The sequence below is a fragment of the Cupressus sempervirens genome, chromosome 3, assembly GCF_028749045.1.
Source record: "Cupressus sempervirens isolate cs-2001-9-10 chromosome 3, ASM2874904v1, whole genome shotgun sequence".
In the NCBI taxonomy this organism is placed as follows: domain Eukaryota; kingdom Viridiplantae; phylum Streptophyta; class Pinopsida; order Cupressales; family Cupressaceae; genus Cupressus; species Cupressus sempervirens.
This window is the reverse complement of record NC_143120.1, coordinates 440770147-440791542: the sequence shown is the minus strand read 5'-3', so window position 1 is coordinate 440791542 and position 21396 is coordinate 440770147. Positions and strand designations below refer to the sequence as shown.

Below are 21396 nucleotides of genomic sequence, written 5' to 3'. Positions count from 1 at the left end.
GACATCATAGTCTCCCATGTCTACCACATAGAACTCATCCTCCAACTCATAGCCATCTCCAAACCTGATGTGAAGATTAGATATCTTCCGAGTGCATAATAGTTTGTCACCATTAGCTACCATGGCTCTAAACCCGGCGTGCTCCTTGGTCTGTAGACCTCTCTTGGCTACCAATTGTGCATCTATAAAATTATGTGTCGCCCCAGTGTCAATGAGTGAGATCACTTTCTGCCCTTGGATAGTACCCCTGACCTTAAATGTGATTGCCTTCTGAGCCCCTGTTAATCGTGCTAATGACTTCTTATCCTCAGGAATGTTGCTCTCCTCTGTGGTGCTATCCTCATCTGAATTAGAGTGCTGATCCTCCCTCTCTACTTGTGACTCCTCTCCTGAGAAATACTCCATTTGATTTGCCTTATCCTTGAGAGGACAATTATGAGATAAATCCCAAGGCTCTCTGCAATGAAAACATAACTTCTTCTTTCTTAAATCATTCAAGGTGTCATTATCCAACTTATCTCTTTTTGGTTGAGCATCCTTGTGAAAAGTTTTTTTGTCCTTCTCCTTGTCCTTTTTCATATAAGAATCCCTGTGCTGAAATTTGCACCTAAACGAAGAAGGTGCTAAGTCATGAGCCTTTTTAGTGGCCTCTTGTAGCGTAGCTAGGTCATGCCCCTTGACCCAACCTCGCAAGGGTTCTGAGAGTCCATCCATAAACAACACTACTAACCTCCTCTTTGAAATATTTGTGACCAACACCATTAATCTCTAAAACTCACTGATATACGTCTCAACTAAACCCCACTGCTTGAGTTGTGCCAACTCCTTAAACTGTAACTTGGGATCCTTGGTATTAAATCTCTCTATGAGCTTCTCAGTGAACACCTCGTAAGATGTGATATGATTATGTCCCAAGGTTACCATGCCATGGTGCCACCACTCATGTGCCGATCCATCCAAGTGAACAGCTGCATACTTTATAGGCTCCTCCTCAGGCATAGGATTCAGCTACAAGTATGTATCCATCTTTTGCACCCAAGCTCGTGCAGTCATCTTCCTTAAAGCATCATAATAAGGTAAAGAAAGTTTCCCAACTTTGTTTCTCAGCTCAAGGTTTTGACTTCCTCCTGATCTAGGCATGTGTCTCATCCTCAAGTCCATGTAATCTCTGAGACAAATGTCCACTTGAAACTCTGATCCACTAGCCTCCCAATCCCTCCTAAACTGATCCTAAAACTCCATAATTTGTGGTTCATTAACCGGTTGAACTAGATCTCTGGGTGGGAAGGTGGGTAAAAGAGGTCTCGAGCTGGCTGTTCGAGCTGGGCGTGCAACATGTCTATAGTTATCAGCCTCATTCCCATTGTTGTCATGTCCATTATTACCATTAATGTTGCCTCAGCCTCCATTATCATTGCTCCTATTATTGTTGTTTCCATTGTTGGCATCACCTGGATTAATATTGATGCCCATTTGTCTAGCCATAAGCTGCAACATCATATCCATTTGCCTATTTTGCTCCTATTGCATCATATCCATTTGCCTATTCTGCTCCTGTTGCATACACTGCCCCTCCTCTAATGTACCCAGTAACCTGAACATTACATTCTCCTGATCTAGACTGATATTTCTGCCTCCATCTAATCCTGTATTCCTATCATCTCGGACACCCATGCTGCTATCTTGTTCAAAGAATATCTCCTTTGGGTCTGTATGATTGTATTGTATGTCCCTCTGCACGGATGAACTACCCTGTTCGTTTTGCAAATCTGAACTCCTACTTTGTCTTGCTCTGGTATTGCGGAAATTATAAAGCCCTTATCGCATGCTCAAACATAAATGCTTAAGATCTCCACAAGATGGCAAGACTTATAGCTCTGATACCACTGTAATAGGCACCCTGGAAATGCCCAAAAACTGAACCAACTGCTGAAAGCAATTTTAATGTCTTTGCAAAGATTTCAATCCACATAACATGAACAAGAAGGAATTTATGCAAATTGAAGATTGAACTACTGCTGAAATAATATTAGTTCTCAAAATGATAAAATAAAATACATAACAATGAATTCCAAAGGCCAAACCTCAAGGGAATGACATCTAGAATGTCACAAGAGAGGATGAATGTCCTCTAATGCCAAGAACGAACTGTACATCCAAGTTCCTATCAAATGCAATTCACCATCATCCAATGCTAAATAATGAAGCTCCCACCTCTATTTATACTTTCCCTACACCCTTCTAGAAGGAAATCAAATATTAATTAATTGCAAGTACTAGAAGCTTCCCCCTTCCAATAATTAATGCACTCTCTAGAAAATCCTCCCTTGCAATACAATAATTAATTGTGCTTCTAGAAAATTTAATTACTAAACGCTTCCCCCTTTCCAGTAATTAATACACACTCTAAAAGCTTCCCCCTTGTAATACAATAATTAATTAAATTAATTAAATATAAAGTCACCTTTTAATTTTTAATTTATTTAATGACTTTATAGGAAAATAATTTAATTTTCTCTTATGCTCCACTTAGCCTTTGGAGAACGTGAAGGCTTAAGAACTCCATTTAGTTGCTAAAAAGATGGGGACATTACAATATCTAAAAATCACCTCCATGCGATTGGTCGAAACTAACATAGGACCTTCATTGGACATCCCTCACAAAACCACCTCCTTTCTATCCACCTTGAATGAGAACTCCTTTCTCTTGAAACATTGTTTGCATTTGTCGAGGGCCTCCATCCACTGAATACCCAAGACGACATTTGTATCCATGCCCACTGATGACGAGCAATCACGATAATGACAATCAAATAACAAATGATACAATTTAAAAAGGAACCATATGGCAGACTCCTCCTAGCACTTCTTACTCTTGAACTAGGGTTTTCTCAATCACTTGATTACACACATTTCCAATCCCAACTAACAATGGATTCACCTTCACATGGACATTGTTTAATGTCTCCAATCAACAAATAGACCCCTTGTTCGGGTAGAATCTCTATCTTGTTTAATCTTGCACATGCTTGGTTAGTCATATATCATACAAGTTAGAATAACTCTTTCCATGAGTATAAGGCCTTCATCCTCATGGAAAGATCTTCATTTCCTTAAAAACCTACTACAGCAAATAAATAATTAAAAGAAATTTACTGGTTCTACAACAAGCGTAACAGCAAACCTATAATAACATGAAACTTATCAACAAAGTACTTGGAATGATGAAGGAAACCTTATTAATGCACTTGTAGAGCCAACCAATCGGTTTGCAAACCTCAATATGGAATTTGAGTTGCAAAATCTCTAAGTTTTAATATTGCTATTCACCAATTTGTACATACCAGTCTTTCAATATTTTTCCCTCCTCCCCTTTACATCAGAGACTCTTTCCAATTTATAAGACACCTTATAATAACTGACTCCAACCAACTATCATCATTGAGTTGACTATTTTAAAATTATTACAACCTAAACTTCCCTCTAAACCAGCCGTTACCTTTTTTATTTAATGTTTGAACTTGAAAAACCATACCATTGTTTTATTAAACATTAAACTCATTTCTATACCTAAACCTATCTTGAAGACCTAATATTATTTTAGCATCATGATAGGTTCCAAGACTGCCCAATTGATTTGATGACCTTGTTTATACATTCCTTCCTTCTGATTTGTTTTGAGGATCTTCATGGTCTTTATAATCTTCAATTGTGGCTTGAACATTTGAGGTGCTCCTGCACCATACTCCCCACCATAAAAAGAACTCTTGCCCCAAGAGTTGACCTGTGATCCATTGTTCCTTGCTCCCATCTGCTACTGTTGAGGGGTGAAATTATTCCCCAAAGTGATCTGCTCCTTCATCCTAGTTCCTGCAGTCACACACCAAGATTTAGATACATAAATATTTGGATTAGACTGTCCTCTTGCTTGATAGTATTGCTGCTGCACATTAGATTGCTGGAAAGTCTTTATTTGTCTCTGCTCTGTCACCATATCATCTTCATCTATCTGCCCTCTTAGAGGACACTTCATTGCTCCAACCAAAACAAAAGGTTGTTCAACCAACCCTGCCACTCCTGGATTGTCCTGCCTCTTAGCCTGGCATTGCTTCCAACCAGTATCATAATCTGGAGTACCTTGATCCTGCACTGGAATATCTCTACCAAAACACATTAGTATAGTTTCCTTATGACTCCTCACCAATGGATGCAACTTATACTTCACCTTTCCTTGTTGAACTAAATATGTATTTTCATAGCCATTATGCATGACTCTCCTTGAACATTGCCAAGATCTTCCCAAAATGAGATGCCCACAAGTCATGTGCATGACATCACATAGTACCTTGTCTCTATAACTCCCAACTAAAAACTCAACCATCACTTGATCTTTAACCAACAAATTCTGATTCTCATTGACCCAAGTAGCATAATAAGGAGCAGCATGTGCAAAAGTTTTCAAATTCAATTTCTTAACAACTTCATAAGACAACATATTATTACTTGCCCTTGAATCAATTATAAACTTACATACCTTGCCTTGAATGAGACAATTTGATCTAAATATGCCTGGATCTTTTGGTATTTGATTGCTTCTTCCCATCAGTAAGCACTCTCCTTCTTCTAGAAGAAGTTCAATGGGTTCATTCTGCTCATCCTTTCTTGGCTCTTCATCAACCAAGTTTACTCTTCTCTCTCTCCCTTTGTCTTCCTGCCATTTAGGACACCGAAAGGACTGATGGCCTACTTCATTACAAGTGAAGCATCTTCCCATGAACACTCCACTTCCTCTTCCTCCACTTCTTCCACCTCTATAACCCCCTCTTGATTCTGAAAATGTTTTGTCCTTATCCTTATCATTGCTGCTTTGAAAATCACTAGTACCTCTTCCCCCTCTTCCTCTCATGGAAGATCCACCTCTATTGTTGCTCTGCTTTTCTTGTCTCCTTCTTATCTTCTCTTCAGCCCTCAAGGCTAACTGATAACATTCATCAACTGACCTCGAGGTAGCAAGACTAAGTTCATCCTGGATATTGAACCTTAGTCCCCCCATATCCCTTGCAATCTTTTCTTCCATCTCTTCATCATGATCCACCCTAATATCAAGCTTGTGAAATTCCTCAGTGTACTTTTGTACATCCATCTCCTTTTGCCTGAAATCTCTCATTTTTTTGTACAACTGTACTCTATAATCCTTTGGCAAAAATTTTGCCTTCATTTTGTCCATCATAGTATATACCAAGATGTGATCTTGAGTCTACCATTCTTCCATCTGTCTGCCTGGATGCAATCCCACCACAACAAAGCATGTCCCTTCAACTTGGACTTTGCTATCTTCACTTTTTCCTTTTCTATCCCTTCACACTCAAAGCAATTTTCCATTGCAGCGAACCAATCTATTAGTTCTTCATCATCCATTTTTCCTCCATACACAGGTAAGTCTGTCCTTACCCTTTTATCTTCATTTCTTATGGCTTTTGCCAACTTAGCCATTCTTACTTCCTCAGGGTCCTTTTCTTCTTCTTTGGGTTCTTCTTCCTCTTCTTCATCTCTAACTTCTTCATCCAATCTAATGCTCTTATGTTTCTTCTCGAGTGCTGACAGCCTCTCCATCATGGACTTTATCAATCTATCTTTTTCAGCATTCTCTTTGTCCCTTTGTTCTAATGATGCCCTTAAATTTTTGTTATCTGCCACTTGTTCTTTCACTATCTTTGCCAACTCCATATTTGTCAACCTTGTAGGAATCTCTTCTTCTCCTTCAGACATGGTTACTTGATCAACTTAGTACAAGAATCTACTATAGGGTTACTCCTCTCAGGATAGTTCAACTACAAGGGCTCACTAAGGGATTCAAGAACCAACTTCACAAGATCAATTGCATTTCCACAAGACCTTTCCCTCGCTCTGATACCAATATGATGAGGAGCAATCACAATAATGACAATCAAATAACAAACGATACAATTTAAAAAGGAACCATATGGCAGACTCCTCCTAGCACTTCTTACTCTTGAACTAGGGTTTTCTCAATCACTTGATTACACACATTTCCAATCCCAACTAACAATGGATTCACCTTCACATGGACATTGTTTAATGTCTCCAATCAACAAATAGACCCCTTGTTCGGGTAGAATCTCTATCTTGTTTAATCCTGCATGTGCTTGGTTAGTAATATATCATACATGTTAGAATAACTCTTTCCATGAGTATCAGGCCTTCATCCTCATGGAAAGATCTTCATTTCCTTAAAAACCTACTGCAGCAAATAAATAATTAAATGAAATCTACTAGTTTTGCAACAAGCGTAACAGCAAACCTATAATAACATGAAACTTATCAACAAAGTACTTGGAATGATGAAGGAAACCTTATTAATGCACTTGTAGAGCCAACCAATCGGTTTGCAAACCTCAATATGGAATTTGAGTTGCAAAATATCTAAGTTTTAATATTGTTGTTCACCAATTTGTACATACCAGTCTTTCAATATTTTTCCCTCCCCTTTACATCAGAGACTCTTTCCAATTTATAAGACACCCGATAATAATTGACTCCAACCAACTATCATTGTTGAGTTGGGTATTTTAAAATTATTACAACCTAAACTTCCCTCTAAACCAGCCGTTACCTTTTTTATTTAATGTTTGAACTTGAAAAACCATACCATTGTTTTATTAAACATTAAACTCATTTCTATACCTAAACCTATCTTGAAGACCTAATATTATTTTAGCATCATGATAGGTTCCAAGACTGCCCAATTGATTTGATGACCTTGTTTATACATTCCTTCCTTCTGATTTGTTTTGAGGATCTTCATGGTCTTTATAATCTTCAACTGTGGCTTGAACATTTGAGGTGCTCCTGCACCACCCACCACAAATAAGTCATTTGTGACTAAGCACTTTCCCATAGCAATCCTCAACTTTGGTACCAAATGTGGGCAGTGTAGGAGTAGGCATCCTGCCAATTTGACCTTGAACCCCCAATGCTCCATTTTGTGCAATCCCTTTTTGGGACTAGCAAAAAATTGATGAAGTTAAGTGTGGATTTACTATCAAGCAGAATGACAACTTATCGTCCTTGAAGAGTAGCACATATGTGGAATGCACTGCACTATGAAGTCCTAGAAAGTGCAATAACGGTACCGCATTTCATCACAAGTATGGGGATCTTCTCTGCATGAGGTGTCTCCTCGTCTTGTTCCTAAGTCTCCTCCTCATTGTCAAACTCCACTTCAATGTAATGGATCTTCCCCTTGCCAAGGCATCTATAATTCAAGTCCCATGGCTCCTTGTAAGTGAACCAAAGCCCACTCCTCCTAAGGTCCTAATGTGTGGCCTCATCCATTAGGGTCTTCTTCTGAAATGGTCACTTTCCTTTGCCCTTTGGTGGTATGTGTGACTATAGGTATGCTTGATTCTTGGAGGTAGAGGTTGACATATCATGTGCATTCTTGATTGCCTCAATGAGTGCATTGGAGCTTAAGGCCTTGACCAAACCCTTCAAAGGATCCATTAAAACATTCATTAAAACTGTGATTAGTCCCTTCTCCAACATGTCTGTCACCAATACCTAATGCCTCTAGAACTCGACAATATAGCTATCCACAAATTCTCCTTGCCTCAACTCATGTGTGATCTCATCAAGGTGTTGTGCTGCAAATTTGATTGCCTCATACTCGGGCATACGATTGGGCTGAAAATATGTTTGCCTTTTCCACCTAAGCTCTTGCCATAGATTTCTTTAATCTATCAAAAAAGGTGAGGTTCGGCTTGCCAATCCTCTACTTCAAATCACAATCATAGCTCTTGTTACCCCTAGAGGGTGGAAATCACATACTCAATTCAATGTAGTCCTTGATGTCAATTTAGGCCCAAAACCTCCATTAATCTGGTGTTGTTTGAGCTGATCTTGCATCTCAACCAATGAGGGAGTTTGGTCCTCCTGCTGCTCGGTCCTTAGGAAGGCAGGCATCATAGGCCTTGTATTAGACATCTAGGTGTGTGCTCTCTCATTTAACTAAATTTTCGCCACGGCCATTGTTCTCTCCATTAGCTCCATTTGTCCTTCCATTTACCAAGTGATGGGAAGTCTTGTCAATATGTTGCTGTCCTCTTCTTATCTCTCTCAATATGGCCATCAAGTCCACATGTATCTTCATCCTGTCCAAGGATTGATACTCCTTTTCTAATAGATCTTGAGGTTCTCTCTCAACAAGCCATTAGACTGCCATGACACTACCTATGGTACCCCTAAAATATCCCAAGCTAAAAACAAAAGAACAAAATGGATAAAATACACAGTGATAGACAAGCAATTAAGAGATTTTATATTCAAAAAGCTGAATTTTTTATTACAATCAAACTGGTGCTCCAAGGACCTCCCAACTTGTCATCTAATGATAACTCTGCATTGGGAATCGTGGAGGTTGACAACAGTATGAGATGGTTACGAACTTGAGGTCAAATGTTGTCGTACTCTCAAAAAGCTCATATCTTCATGTTTGGATGTATATACTGATCACTCTCGCAATACAATATCCTCCTATCACCTATTTATGCTTTCCAATATATGTTGTGATCTCCAACACAAGCTCTGATGTTTGCTTCCTCTAAACAATAAATGAACATGTTTGTCACTGCTAATGCAATGATAGATATTGCATTATGTATGAGGCTGCTATTAATGAATAGGCAAATACTGCAGCGATCCCATAGATGTTCCAATGCGAATGTTGTCCAGATATGTCAAAAATATTGGCCACAACTTCATTAAACTCATGCCGCAGTTCCTAGAAGACACAGATGGTACATTGAATGCAACCCATGCAGCTCCTGCTTTGCCATGGCAGCTGATCGCTAATGTATTTGTGGCTCTTCCTTTGTATGTTGATAATACATGATAAGCCACAAAATATTCTATGTCCAATTGTTATCACTCTGAATAGCTATGAGAAGATATTGCTTTGAACGATGCAATCAAAGGTTTGATATTGCCGATCTGAAGCAAACACTTTGATTGAACAAAGGACTTTATCGCTGGTTTGCAAGAAAGATTAATTCAGGTCTATTAGTCTAATAATGTCTCAAAGAGACTTCAACTAATGGGAGCAATAGCAGACTGGGTAGGATATCTCACCTCTGAAACTGCAACTCCAATTGAATTCCAAAATAGGAATCTAAATCACAAGAAAATGCAAAGTTGATCAATGATGAATGACCTACAATCAAGCTGAAAATAAATATGAATCTCTAACAATTCAAACCAAGAAGGTCAGCTAACCAAAATGGGAGCCCAAATGAAATAAACTAAAATAAAACCTAGCAAAGCAAAGGTGGCACACAAGTGCACCCCCTCTGATGGACTCCTCTGCAAGACTAATCAGCTCTTAGGAATGAAAAAGAGCTAACAAGAAGCTATAAAAGAGTCCGTCTGAAGAATGACAAATTGGGTATGACTGTGAAAATTCCAGTGGATTTTAAACAAAGCTCTTCAAGAGCAAACCCTCTTGTTGATTTTTTTGATGCAAAGTGATGATCAAATTAGTGGAGCCTTGGGCAAAGAGGAGAGAAGGGAAGGAGAATCATAATCATCAATTTTGATTGAGCTATGAGAAGGAAATATACCACCATTCGGCAAGTGTTAATTTATATCAATTGAACTGTTGCACGCTGGCAATTTTGTGTAATGTCCCCGCTATTAGGATTAGTTTGGGACAAGAAAAAATACCTACAAAATAAATGTTAGAATCATAGTAATAATAATCAAAACTACACTATTCTAGCCTCTATCTTAAAACCCCAGTCTTAAGGACGTCTCCAAATCGGGCTTCCTAGCTCATAGCTACCTCGTTGTCTTCCCGAGAGTGCACCCCTTAAGGCTCTTCTTCAACGAGACATCCTCTATCCAAGGCCAATCACATATGCATATGTTGACATCATCAAAATATTCTAGCACATGGAGATTATCTATTGATTCCCAGTCATGGCGATCAAATGGAGATCTTAACATCTCACATACCCCATGCTTCGAGTCTCATTAATCTCCATGGTGTCAGTCCAATGGACTAAAACAATATATACAAGATCTTATGTTCCTCACATAAGGAATTATATAAAGCATATTCACATTATTCAGTTAAATAAATGAGAGCATCTCATGCCTATACAGAACAATAATAAAACCCCATAATAAAATGAATAGATTTCATTAATAATAAACACAATAGCTTGCATATATATATATCACAGTATAGTTATTCAAAGAACCAAAACAATGTCATACTATGGTTCTTCAAAATACAATGTCTTCACTTAAATAATACCCTATAATAAGTCATGTTATTTCATTCCTTATATTCAAATAAATGTATAAGCATCTAATTATAATATAGCATACCTGCAGACCCCTTACCCAGTTGGCGTTGCTCTAATGTATGCATAATATACGTGTTGTGGTGGGTTGTTGACTTGTATGGACTCCAAGTGCTTGGAATTGACAAAGCAGCCCACGGTTGTATGGACCTATGTATACAGGGTTTAACTTTCTGTGAATCCACGTGGGCATGTTGATAAAAGAATGATTACTTGCTTTCCACCTTCGACCACACCTTTTTTACCTAGTGTCCTTGTTCGTTGTTTTCACATTATATACCACCCAATTGTAAAAGAGGTGTCGCAAGGTATGCACTCAGCATAGGTATAATGTGTCGTTTTATCCTAGGTAGGTTTTATTATTTCATTATAAATATTTATAAATCTAGTTTATCTATTTAAATAATCAATATTATTTAATTATTCATATTGTTATATATATATATATATATGATAGATGTAATATATTACAATCAATTTATAATTGAGACATCAATTCCTTCTTTAATCAGTTAGTTAGGGATATTAATTATTGAGATTTGATGTCAAATTTTATTATTTCTATATTCAGTATTACTAATTTTTATTTAACTATTTATTTCATGTCTATATATTGATTGATAGGGATATTAATTATTGAGATTTGATGTCAAATTTTATTATTTCTATATTCAGTATTACTAATTTTTATTTAACTATTTATTTCATGTCTATATATTGATTGATTTAATCACTTTAGTCATCTCATTCATATATCTTTTTGATCAATCACAATTAGGGATTTAAATTGTTATTAGGGGAATACTACAGCTTGTTGTAATACACCTTGAAAGGGCCATTTTACTCAAGTTACAGAAAGTTTGTTTTGTTGAATCACTTCTGTAGCTTCAGCCATTTCTGTGGGACTCTTTCCAAGGCAAAAAATCAAATCATTTGCAAAGCACTGCCTGGAATCTTTGACTACACCAGCCAATCCACCTTTAGCATTGGGCAAAAATTAAAATTCATGCAGTTAATAGCTTTGGGTGGGTTGGAAGATTTTTCTTCAGCTACCATGTAATAGGGGGATTTGATAAGAGTTCTCAATAATTTCCTACCACAGGGCAATCTAATTGCCAACATCATGTTGAGAAATCCATCTTCAAGGCACAAGGTTTTGTTAAAAAGTGTCAGTTTGCCTTGTCATTGAAGCAAATGCTTTCCATAGCAAGATTTATTATTTAACTGGAAACAAAGACGATCAAGTTGATGCCATGGGAGAAGGGGATGTATTGGTGCAGCGAGCACTGAGGTTCCTAGCAAAACTGATGGGTAATCAAAAAGTGACTTTAATGGACACTCTATGATGATGTAGTGACTCCATGAAATTATTATCTGATGGAGGCTATATGGTGATGTGACAAAGCATATTGAACAATGAAAACCTTCTACACGGACCAGTGTGTAAAGGATATTAACCTTCAGATTTTCATAAAGAACAAAGATTTTAAAATATAACTTGGGGAACTTACTGATTCCTATCCCCCTGGTTTACCAAAATGAAGACCAAACAGGTAATAAAATAGCATTATTTAAAAATATCAAAATCGTCCCAAAAAATGTTAAACATTCCTGTGATAACCTTGATGCTTGATACATAAAAACAAGCATAACTTTTGGCTAAAAAGCTGTTTAACATTGAAATTTTGACCAGTCAACAGGAAGGCTAAGGCAGCCACAACAAAGAAAAAATTGTTCATGACAGGATCCCAATGGCAAAATTGAATGATTTCAAAAAATGGGCTGATAAAAGCTTTAGAATCTAGTAAATGGTGAAGCAGGTGGTCATGAAAAGCAGTCACGTTCCATGGGGTATTGGTTAGGACATAACCATAGAATTGATTTAGATAGAATTTTATTATATTTTCATATTTAATTGTATGTGTTTCATGACAATGCATCTTGATTTGCTCTAAGTGTAATCAGAGTACTTCACAAAACACCCTTGACTTGACATTTACCTTTGGCTTTGGCATGACGAACTACTCACAATTGACTAATTTTTTTGCACCTTAATGACAATATTTACAGGCCCTAAAGTCACTGCAAATGAGCTGACACATAATAGAGTTCAGAGATGACGAAGCACTAATGCCTCTGGCAAAGTTAACCAATTCATGCTCAGTTCATGGATGTGTTAAAGTAGTCTAATTATTTAAAAAGGAAAAATTTTGAATCAGTGAAGTCAAAAGCAAGGGTAATAGACAAGCATAGGAACCTACATGAGATGCTCAATATTGTGATGGATGCTTTATGCTGAAGGTTATGCAATGGGGTTGCAAGCACACTGGGCTTAACCATGGAGAAAACTCCATAGTTAAACATGCTTGAGCTAGAGTAGTACCGGGTTGGTGTTGTGAGGTTTCCACACCATTGCCCCAAAACTTTGGGGACCCCCATTTTCAGGCAAGCCCTGGCAATTTTTGTGGATTTTTTTGAAATTTTTTGGATGCCTAAGCAAATTTTTTTAGAGTTTTCCAGAGGTTTCGAATTTGAAAATTTTACACCTTACATGCTTTCAGGCCAGGAGGGATTTGATTTGGTTTATTTTTCACCCAATGCGAAACTTGATTTTCTAGAACGTGTAATTTTATCCTTAGGCCAAACAAAATTCAAAAACAACATTTTTTCAATGGTTAAAATGAATACTTGACAGGATAAAATTTCAAATTTTTGGACTCAAATGGATTTTTGAAAATTTGAAATAATTGTATAAGCTTGAGCATTTTCAAAATGAATTTGTTAGATTTAATCATTTTGAAAACTCTTGAATCTTTTTTGGTGAAAACAAATTTTGATAGTGAAATTGAAATTGGAGTTTGAATTTTGACTACTAGGAAAAGGATTTATTTTGATAAAAAAATTAAAATTGTATTGCAAGATTGAAATTGGATTAAATCACAAAATCTCATTAATTTGGTTGAAATTTTCCCTAGAGGATTTTAGAAATGTTAGAGAAAACTGGTAATTTGGAATTGAAAATTGATTCTGGCTTGCTAAATTCAATTTTAATGATATTTTAATTGCCAAAACATTATTAAATGAAAAGTTTGATATCTCTTAGGCTTACCTTGTTTCTATTTTGCAATTTCTAATCAAAACTAGCAACTAAATGGGCCAATTTCACTATGGGCTAAGTAAATTTAATGTTGCATTTAAATCTAGACCATTAATTAAGGGACGAATTTAATTTTGTTTTCCCTTTAGGCAGGTCGGCCCACTTGGAGAGGCAAAAAGTGTGGTATAAGAGGGGCTTCCCCTCCTCTTATTTGCTCATTCCTTTTTCCTCCTCCTTGGATGTGCGATTTTCTTCTAAAGGCAAATTTCAAACTTGGGCGATTTTTTTGGGATAGATTTTCTCCATTTCTTGGTGGCATTTTTCTTCTTCTTGTTTGGGCGAACTTCTCCCTAGGGTGATTTTTGGAGCAGATCTGATTTTTTTCCAGCTTAGGCGATTTTTGTTGGGTCTGATTTCTCCATCTTTGGCAGCAATTTCTCTTTCCAGAATTGGGCGATTTTATTTGGTGAAGAGGCTATATGATTCAAGGTCTGATTTTTGGCTAGTGTGGGCAATTTCAAGGAAGCCGAAATTCTGATTTTTGCTAGGGCATCATTATTTGCAAGGAGGATTGAAATTTTCGAGATCTAATCCGAACTTGAAGAGGGCCCAATTATTGGTAAAGGCAGATTTAAGGTAAAATTCTATTCATTTTTAGAGGTGAAGATTGGTAAAGGCAGATTCTATTTCTTGTTCTTGCTTGGTTCGTTTCCCTTATTTTTTTATTGCATTCATCATCCACCACTTCATAATTCCATTAATAGGCTAAAGTTGGGAGAATAAGTGTAGTTTTCATGATAAGACATTTGGAGAGGCAAAAATAAGCAAGACCACCCTAGGATTGTAAGTTGGGAGATATAAGTGTAGTCCATCCTAAGGTAACGAAGAGGCAAAAATAAGTGGTGGTCTCACCCTTAGGATTGAAGGTTGAATATTGATAAGTGTAGAGATAGGACTTGGAGAGGCAGAAATAAGCTAGATTTCATCGATAGAAAGAAGATTGGAGATTGACAAATGTAGTCCATATCATTTAGAACGAAGGGGCAGAAATAAGTGTTTAGGATGGTAGATGTTAGTGCAAGCAAAAACCCAAAGGGAACGAATACCAAAAAAGACAAGGAAGACATGATGCCTAAGACCACCTTCTTCTTGAAAGTGAGGTGAACAAGTGATACCAATATTGGCATGGTGAAAATGGTACGGTTGAAGGATAGATTGAAGGAAGGGCAATCCCTCATGGCGAAGAAAATCTACAAGAGTGGAATTGTACATGCGGCGGCTTTTCCTCCTACCTTACCTTGTCCGGAATTAGCAATGGAGTGTGCATCCCAGTTTGATATTGTTACCAAGTCTATCCTTTTTGATGAAAGGAAGAGAGTGTTAGCCAACATCGGCGGACAAGTAGTCGAAGAAGTATTTAATATTCCCCAATATAAAAGTATGATAGTGGTAATGATGGATCACGTGGCCAAGTTATTTTAGGATAATCAGGAGGCTTACTTCATTCATCTAAAGCAAAATTGGTTACACGAGGGCAAGAAGGGAGTCACCAAGTTGTCAAAGCTCACCAGGTCAGATTTCAAATCAGAATATGGCGATCTTATTGTGCTTCTCAGCCGAATCATGGGCGTGGCTCAAGGTATGCAATTCGAGAAATGGATGTGTTATTTTATTGATGAAATTGAAAATGGAAAGCGAAAATTTGATTGGGCTAGAATCATAAGTGAAAACTTAGAGTTGCAACTTAGGACAATGCAAAATCAAAAGCAATTCTATATGGGATCTTATCTTTTCCATCTGATTGTGAGACTATGAAAATCCTGGACTTAAGGCCTTAGGAGTGATTGGCAATAGGTCGAGGCAATGTTTGGTGCATGAGTGCTATCCACAACTTCATTTGCACAACACCAAAGATTATAAGATATATTATGATGCCTTTGGACAAGGGGTTGCGGTAGAGGTGAGCTCTAATTCGAAATCAAGCGGTTATAGTGACAGTACTGAATACTCTCCTCTCTCGAAGAATCAACATGGAGATGATATGATAGCCACTAGTGAAGAAGAGGATAGGCCAATTGATACTGAGGAAGTAAGCCAAGCACCTGAGGCTGTTGGTGATGCTTTGCTAGTCAAACCAAATCCAGATTTGGAGAGATGCACTGCACCACTATGGTTAAGGCAAATGCTTATGCCAAGAGGCGAGGTGGTGACTGTCCAAACAATTGAAGATATTCAAGGGTTAGTAGAAAAGTATGATAGCGAGAAACAAAGACAAATTGCAAAAACAGTGGCAAAGGTAATCAGAAGCAATGATGAGGGTCACCGAAAAGTTCAGATTGCTATACCAGAGGTTAGCAAGGTAGTGGATGAGATTGTAGCCTAGGAGTATGAGATAGTTGAGCACAACTTAAGAAGAATCACGGATGACATGGAATGTGAGGAGATCTAGGAAGGCATAGTTTAAATTAGAGAAAGGTTGAGGAAGGAAAACGAGAGGATTGTAAAGTTGGAGGTCGAAAAAAAGTATTGGAGAGATTGCCATCGTATCCAACAATTGCATCAAGCAACCCTTCCGCAAGACAACGAGAGCAATATAGAAGAGATCAGCTTAGCTGCATGAAGTCATGGATTGGATCCATGATATAGTTCAAGATGGGTGAAATTTATTGCCTTCCATTATCTCGACATTCAGGTCATTGGTAGTCATTAGACACAAATTCAGAGGATTTGAAGGGGAATCGAAAGATTTCCTGCCAATCAAGGACTTGGCCATTCCCAGGCTACAGGCATTTGTTGAGCTACTGAAGAGATATTTGGAGAGAACCAAGTTGGCAGATGAAAGAGGAATGAGTATGGTGGAGTCTTGGTTTGTTGCCTTGACCATCAGATTGAGGATACTTGAAGAGATACGAAACAAGGTTGCACAACACAGCCTAGGCGTTGACACTTCCATTTCAACCATGATGAGCGATGTTGGGGCTGCAATTGATTTTGAAGATATCAAAGAGGAGAGCGTCAATGAGACAAAAGTTGGATCAAGATTGGATGAGTTGGGGAAGGTTGCCATCAAGAAGAAGGATTCGGGCACCCTTACCTCCCTTAATGCCTTTATCAGGTATGCGAAGGAGTATGAGAAGGATCATGAGAAGACACTACAAGCAATGAGAAAAATGATGAATTTAGCTTAGCTCAAGACGAAGCACACGCTTTGCCCTCTCATGAAGGAAGTCAATGACAGGCTAGCCAAGTTCATTGCCTTGGCTAAAAAGATGAAAGAAAAGGGTAGAATTATATTAAAAGATCATTTAATATAAGCCCAAGTGGCAATTTCTCCTTCTTGGGTAGGATAGGTGTCTAATTCTAATTGGCTACCACTCTGGTGTCTTCTCATTGGTTGCCACTTTTCCTTTTTTTCATTGGTCCATTGATGAGGTGGTGTCTTCTCATTGGCCGATGGGGTGGCATCCCTAATGAGGGTTTCTAAGACCTAATGTGGATCATTGATTTTGCCTCTTAATCTCTACCATTGGTTGTAATTTTGGCCCCTATATAAGGGCATTTGCTCTCATTTGTAAAAGGTTGAAAAAAATTGTTGCTTAAGATAATAACAAAATTGCCTCTCTTTATCATTGTTGCGACTTGCATGGTGATTAAGAACACTTGGTGTTATTGCATAGTTTCTACTTCCAATAGTTAAGAGTTAAATTTCATTGAAGTTGTTAAAGTAGATTTCATTTCAAGAAAGTTGTTAAGAGTAAGAGTAGATGGATAGTTGTATGGTGATATTAGTGAATGTTTGATAGAAATCTATAAACTAGGCCACTAGCATCCTAGCAGCTAGTTAGGGAGCCTTGCGTGGTGACCTAGTCTTTTTTCCTAGAACCATTGCATCTATGGAGGTAGAGCCACTGGTACGCTTTCATCAGATCCATATCTCGTCCATTCGCTAATCTTTTCATTCATAGGAGGAGTAGAGCAACAAGTAGTTTAGTAGTTGGAGTTTTGAAGAAGAAAGAAAGGAGAGGCATCATTGGCAGACATACCCTCCATCATCATCACCATCAACATTATTTGGCGCTCATATACTTTACAAAGCCAAACATCATCAGCATCACAATGAAAGTTCAACAATCCTTGAATGAACAATGTAAGGCCGCCTACATGATTAACCAGCAAAACACATTAATATAACTTAATATCCACAAGTGTAAGGAACATTGGAGTGTTTGATATTTCGTATCAAGTATTCAATTGCTATATGTTATGTAGTGGTACAAAACTAACATCAATAATTGGGTGACCTCGTGCGACGCCTCGATGCTTCACGTCTGTGAGCATCACCTACATGCAATGAGTGTTAAGTGCTCCATTCATTTTCATGAGAGATGGGTTCTTACCACTACTCATGAAACGTAGGTCAATGAGCTTGACTCAAAGACTACATAGTTGTGTTTTGATAGCAATATCACTATTTGACTTGTTTTGGAAAATATCTCCTACTTCAATTGCTGATCTTAAGGGGCTTTATAATGAATGGCTCTTAGGGCATAACACTTGTTGTAGGTTTTGCAAATGAAGCTGCAAGAAAAGTGGACTTAACCATCAAGGAAACTCTCTAGTTAAGCGCACTTGAGCCAGAGTAAACTAGGATGAGTGACCTCTTGTGAAGTCTCAGTGCTTCACCTCTATGAGCATTACCTAGATGTAATGAATGCTGCGTGTTCCATTCATTCTCATGAGAGATGGGTTCTTGTGAACCACTAATCATGAAACATGGATTGACGACTTTTACTCAAAAACTACAGAGTTGAACCCTGATAACGAAATTGCAATTTGACTTGCTGTGGAAAATATCTCCTACTTATCAATCGATGAGCATAAGGGGCTTTATAATGAATGGATCATAGGGCACAACACTTGCTGAAGATTTTGCAAATGGGGTTGCAAGCAAAATGGGATTAACGGAGGAGACGTTGTAGTAAAGTGCACTTTAGTTGTAGTACTAGGATGGGGGACCTCTTGAAAAGTCATGGCACTTCATCTTTGTGAGCATTACCCAGATAAAGTAAGTGCTAAGTGTTTCATTCATTCTCATATGAGATGGTTTGTGAACCACTACTCATGAAACATGCGTTAATGAGTTTGACTCATAAATTCCACATTTGAATCTTGATGGCAATATCACAAATTGATTTGTTGAGGAAAATATCTCCTACTTATCGATTGATGGGCTTAAGGGGCTCCATATTGAATGGTTCATTGGGCACAACACTTAGTTGAAGGTTTTGTAAATGAAATTGAAAGCAAAGTGGATTTAACCATGATGGAAACTCTGTTGTTAAGTGTGTTTGAGCTCAAGTAGTACTAGGATGGGTGACTGTTGACACAAAAGTTTGCACCCTTGCCTAAAGTTTTTACCTAAAGACAACCTCGTGTAACATGGAAACAATCTCGAAAGTGCAGGACTTTGCAATTAGAGATTGAGTCTCCAAAAAAGGCCGACTTCCTTACTATCAAGGTGCACCTAACTACTCTTGAGAGGAAAAGTGTCATGTCCCCATTTTGGAGGCAATTTTATTTAATTAATTTAATTAATTAGGTTGTCCAAAATAATGAATATTTTATGGGGATGACTAATTAATTATTTTAATTAAATAAATAAGTGGTATTAAGTTAATTATTTATAAAGTTATCAAATAAATAAATATTAAAAGGTAACTTTATATTTAATTAATTTAATAAAGTGACTTGAATTATAAAATATTTTATAAAGTCACTTAATAGATAAAATAAAATAATGTTCTAGAAGTTTATGGAGAAAGTGGAGAAAAAATAAATAAATAGGCACCCCAGGCTTCATTCTGATCATCCAGTTGTTTATTTTCTCTCTTGACATCAAATTGTGATTCAGTCACATAGTCTATTGTGGAGCCAAGTGGTTTCAGATAGTCAATTGATCTTTGGGAACGAAAACTCCCTTGGATTTGCATAACTGAGGAAGTGAAATATCTTTTGAAGGGTTGCACATTTCGAGGTGATAATTCAGTCACTTCAGCTAGGGCATCATTGGGCCTAAGGCCATTTTCAGCATTTCAGCATTTCAGGAGGCATTTTTAGCAGGGCCGAAATAGAGGAAGCCATTTTAAAGCATAACTGAAAAAAGCAGACCAAAAAAAGCAGGCCAAAAAAGCTGACCCGAAAAAAGCAAGCGAAAAAAGCAATCTGAAAAAGCAGCTCCGAAAAAAGCAATCCGAAAAAGCAGTTTGAAAAAGCAAAAATGAAAAAAGCAACTTCGGAAAAAGCAAGTGGAAAAAGCAGATCGGAAAAAAGCAAAGCGGAAGGGGCAGCATTGTAGAAAATTATTACAGCCATCTACAATCAAGTTCTTCACTTCTCATTTGGCATATTTTCTGAGAAATGTAGGTTTTCAACGGAGTACAAAATATAGCTTCAGCACTTCACTATTTTCATATTGTACTTGTCTTTGTTTGCCATTTGGCATTATTGGTATCAAAGGAAGGCTAGGATTTTGCAATTGAAAGAGCATTGTAATTTTTAGACTATCTATATTGCAAACCTAGAGTTTGATGATCAGCTTATTAGTTTGCATGACAATTGTTTGACAAAATGTCAATTGGCTGTAAGTTCTTTTTTTGGCATAAATAATGTTATAATTTTGCATACAAAGTGTCTATATTAATGCCACTTGGTTGTAAGTGCATTAATGCCATCCTAGGTTGCATCCAAAGTATTTGTCATAATTACTAATTGCTGTAGCTGCATATTGCAAGTTGTTTAAGTCACATATTTGTATTGAATATTGCCAAAATTAGTTGCACATTCATGTTACGTCATTGTTTAGACAATTTGAAGTCTTTGTAAGCATTCTCTTTGATGCAAATCGAAACAAGAGTTATTGCAGCAATCTCAAAAGTTATATCAGTCATATGACTCCTTGCTTGCAAAGTGTTTGACGAAATGTCAAACCACTGAAGTATAAAGATTTTTGGTGTTTGAAGAAGTTAAAACCTGTTGGGGTTATTACAAAAAGAGAGAAGGAGATGTATGAAAATCAAACTACCTAGTCTAATCTAATGGGGGCGATATAGCAAAACAGTTTGTTTAGTCTTATCTCTGCCTAACAATGCACTATTCACCAATACATTCTCAAAATACACTGATTCAACCTTTGCCTTAGTTCAACAATCACATGCAGATCAGGAACCAAATGGATGCTATAAGGAAGGAACTTCACTCTATATCATTCAAGGCCAAATAGACATAGTCATGCAGATTTTAAAGAATGGAAGCAATACACTAACAAAGGCAAGAAGGTTTTGCACTTATATTAATGGGAGAATGAGGTACAGCAGAGAGACATATTCATTCATAGGCAAAAGGAAATTACAGTAGTAGAGCATATGATACAACGGCTATAGAATCAGAGAAAAAAGACCGACCCTTGGAAGAGTTACAAAACTTGCTTGTATAGTTCAAGCATAACTAAGAAAACTTTTGCCCTAAGGCAAAGCTCAACTACTACCATTAAAGTCGCAGAGAACAATCATTGCAAATCTGGGGAACATTTGATCAGGGTACACATCCAAATGCAAAAAATCTGATCTTTGTGTAATGGGCACCCCTGAATGTCCCAAAAACTAAACCAAATTGCTGAAAGGAATTATGTCAAACAGTTTGCATTCAACTTCTTAAAACCCCTTATAACTCTGGAAATCAAACGTTTATTTGTTTGTTGTGTTTCGTGCATGGAATTGGTATCATACAACATAAACAAGAAAGAAACTACAACAATATGCAAAGTGGAAATGAACTGCTGCTAATAAAATTTTATTTTCAGAATTCATAAAACCAAATACATGGCAGATTTATCAACTCACTAATTACTTCAGCAATATT

The 21396-nt window shown here is 37.2% G+C and overlaps 1 protein-coding gene across 1 annotated transcript in view; it reads right to left on the bottom strand.

Annotated features, from left to right (window-relative positions):
• Positions 1 to 21396, bottom strand: part of LOC149566951 (signal peptide peptidase-like 2) — a 266964-nt gene that overhangs the window by 26711 nt on the left and 218857 nt on the right. The gene's annotated exons all lie outside the window — the stretch shown is intronic.